A 3,848-nucleotide genomic window follows, 5' to 3' on the forward strand; every position below is an offset into this window, starting at 1 on the left:
TTTTTATTTTTTTTTTTTTTTTTTTTTTTTTTTTGTTAGTGTTATTGTTGTTGCTTTTCAACAAAAAAGAGGTATTCTGAACCCACAAGTAGGAAAAAACAGGTACCTACCTCGCCCAGGTGTTGTACCACAAGTGAAACTGCTCACTGCTATTTCCTTAAAATTGCCACAGATTGTCCCCCAAAATGCATCTCTGTGGGAACCAGCCTAGGAACCACTCCCAGTTCTCTCCTTCCTCTTTCCTTCCCACCTCCTGGTCTTTCCCGTCCATCGGCTGTCTCTGTCAGAAATGCGGGGTATCTTTCAAGCTGGAAAACCTCCACAGCTCGTCCGCTGCTGAATTTTTTGCTGGCACATGGAAAGTGAGGCTGGGAGCCAGCTGCAAGGGGGAGGAGAGGGGGAGAGGATGCAGGGAGCAAAAGGAAAATCTGTAAGAACGATGATGGCGATTGCTTGCAATCCCCAACTTTCAGTTTGTCGGCCATTCTTTTTCTTCCTCTCTACAAATAAAAATAAATAAAGAGAAAGGGATACCTGTCTGGGTATGCCAAGATATTTAGTAAATGTGTTTGAATGGAGCAGAAAATGATCACGGGAGGCTGGGAGTGGGGGAAGCAAGAAGAAAGGAAAAAGCAAATGCTTGTAAGTAAAAATGCCTACTGCAAGGACTCTTCAGGTGTAAAATGTACTGGTACTATTTATTTATACATGGGAGTTCGAGTGTCACGAAGCCAGCAAAGCATCTGATTCAGAGGGGTTCATGGTTTATTGAAACCGAACTTTGCTTTCTTTTCTTTTTTCTTTTTCTTTTTTTTTTTTTTTTTTCTCTCCAAGCTGTGCCCACACTCTCTATATAATTTACATATATTTTTAATTAAAAGCGATTCTAATGAACAGAAGAGGTATACCTGTATGTCAGCAGAGGAGAATGTGGGTGTGAATGCGTGGGAATGTCGGTATGTGTGCGGGAGGGACCGCAGACAGATACCCAAACCATGTAGCTCAGAAAAAAATCCCTACCTAGCTATGCTTTCCTATTCTTGTGTGCCAATTTATATCTAATAAATACCACATGCTACAAAGTGCAAGGGACCTGCCCACCATTTTTTTTTTCTTTTCTTTCTGCTTGATGCCCAGAAGTTTTTTTTATTATTTATTTATTTATGGAGGAATAAACACCATCCTTGTGGGGAAGGCTTTTAGGCAGTGATGGGCTGAGCTTGCTGTGTCCAGATCTGCATGTTTCTCCTCTGCAGCTCTGTGTGGGTCCCCTAGGCCCTTCCCACCCAAACCATCTCCCCTTGCCAGCCCTAAGGTTGAACATAGAGTGGCTTGGGTTGGAAGTGACCTTAGAAACCACCCACTTCAAACCTCCTGCCATCACAGGGATGAATCCCACCAGACCAGGGTGCTCAGAGCCCCATTCAGCCTGGCCTTGAGCACCTCCAGGGATGGGGCACTCACAGCTTCTCTGGGCAAAAGAAGTTCTCAGGGTGACTTTCCCACCAATTCAGCTTTAGGAGCAACCCTGGGAACCCAGGTGGGTGCAGGGCTGGCACCAGGAGGAGCTGGTGGAGGTGGAGCTGCCCCCTCTTCCCACCTGGATGGGGTCTGTGGGGAAGTCTGGTCTTGGGGAGCTGCAGGACCATGCCCCAGCTTCAGCAAGGGAGGGCAGGTTGCTGCACGCTTCATGAATGGGAAGAAGACAGAAAAACAGTGCCAGAGAAAGAGATTGGACTGAAATAGGCTGCATCCAGGAGGTCCAGCAGGAAGGTGTCCTCCACGTGGCCCTGGCTGCCCCAGGGAGCAGCATGGCCGGGCACTGGGGATGTTCATGTCCTAACGGGGCAGAAAGTGAACAGGTTTTGAAGCTCCCCTTACTCAATGATGCTCCCACCTGGGACCTGGGGATGGTATCCTGTTACCGACCTCAGTGCACCCACAGGAGTCCCACGGAGGTCCCACGGGAGCCCGCGCTGGGTACCGGCCATGCCTGCTGGCAGGAGACCCGAGTGTCGTATATCTCCTCTGTGGGCACGGCTGGGATGTGGGGCTGCACACAGAGCTGCCTGTCTTCACGGGGCCACCCCCGGGGAAGGACTCGGATGTCACATTGCTCAGTAAATCACATGCTGTTTCCCCGGAATATGCAGTTACCCAAGATTAATGATGGAGTAAATTGCATTTCGAGTTGAGGAATAAAAAATTACACTGTATTTAGCTGTCAATTACATTGTACTTTCCCGGCTTCGTTATTCCACTGCTAATCATGTAATCATCTTATCACTATATGGTAATTTACATGTAATTAAATGGCCAGTGGTTACTCCGTAAGTAAAGAGGTCTTACCAGAAATGTGTGCCATGCATCTCAGAGGGCATTAAGGAAACTAAATCCACATGGTAAACTATTTCTCAGGCTTCAGAAGTAAAAGCCTCAAGCCTTCAACTTGACTAATTTCCTCTGAGCTCCTTGCATCATTATTTTAGCCCTGGGAGGAAATGCTGAGGCTCTTCAGTGGTTCTGCGGTGGGATCTGATAGCTGGCTTTTGGCTGCCAAAAATTGGGGCAGGTCCAGAGCAGCCTTGGGGAGCACTGTGGTTTGGGGAGCAAGGAGGGCATCGGTGGGAGCAGGGTGGGCCTGCCACAATGGGGACAAAGACAGGATGGGTAGGAGGACACGGTGTAGCCTGCTGTGACTCTTCCAGAGGCCCATGGTGAGTCCCAGCCTGGTTGTGGCCGTGCCTTGCCTGTGTGGAGCTTGGAGAAATAGCTTGTGCATCTTCCCAGCTGAAAGTGGGGTCCTAACAGTACTGGGAGCTGGCAAGTAGAGGGGCGTTTGCTCCCTTTGGATGTGATTTTATATTATAAAGAGCCTGACATGAGTTCCCTCATTTGTCTTCTTAGGGACTTATTCCTCAGCAGAGGATGATGATGATGATAATAATAAAAAATGGGGAAAATTATATACAAGTTAATGTCATTGAAAGAAACAGTCAAAAGAGGTTGCAGATTTTACCTTTTTCAGAGCTAAGCTGGTAATTCAGCCATGAAAGGCCATGAAATCTGAGCAGGACCATCCCCACCTAGTACAAGGGACTATGTATGGCCACCATGTGCCCTTCCCTTCTTGCCTGCAAGCCCCAGGTGTAATAAAAAGGTCCTCAGAGTTGTCTGGTGGCTTCCCACCACCACAAGCACCACTGAGGGTGCTTCTGGACTTGCTTCTGGAGCTGGACTTGCAGGTCCCACATCCTGGAAGGGACCTGGAGGACAAATGGTGTCCCCAGGTGAGCTGGGTGGAGGAGGTGGCGGTGGCCCACCCTCTCCACAAACCTCTCGGTGATGACCTTGGGGCTGCTCTGGCAGCGTGGAAAGCAGCCGTGAACCATCGCCAGGCAGAAAAACAGGGCTTTCTATATGAACCATAATAAATAAGTGCAGGCTGTGCAATTCCTTCAACCCAAGGAGGAGAGGGAGAGAAACCCAAGCACCGCTAAAAAACATCTTTCAGAGAGGGAGCACCAATTTGCAGGCTGTGGTTGCAAAAGCTGTTTTTTCAGCTGCCTTCCTGGGCTAAAACCCTCCTGCAGTTGCCATCCTCTGTACCCGGGGAGGCTGCAGATGCCCTGGGGCAGGCAAACAGAGACCTCTTTGTTTGCCCCTATCAGCCTGTTTTTGGGTTTTGGCAGCCAGGACACGGGGCAGTTTTTCAGGAGCTGGCATTTCGGGAGCTGGGACCAGTGAGGTTCCTCCAGAGGACGAGGCCACCTGAGCGGGGCAGCCTCCGCCGAGGCTGCCGTCCTCCCTCCCCGCCACCCTTTGAGCCTCCAGGGCTGAGGGAAGAA

The sequence above is a fragment of the Oxyura jamaicensis genome, chromosome 15 (genome assembly GCF_011077185.1).
Source record: "Oxyura jamaicensis isolate SHBP4307 breed ruddy duck chromosome 15, BPBGC_Ojam_1.0, whole genome shotgun sequence".
Taxonomy (NCBI): Eukaryota; Metazoa; Chordata; class Aves; order Anseriformes; family Anatidae; genus Oxyura; species Oxyura jamaicensis.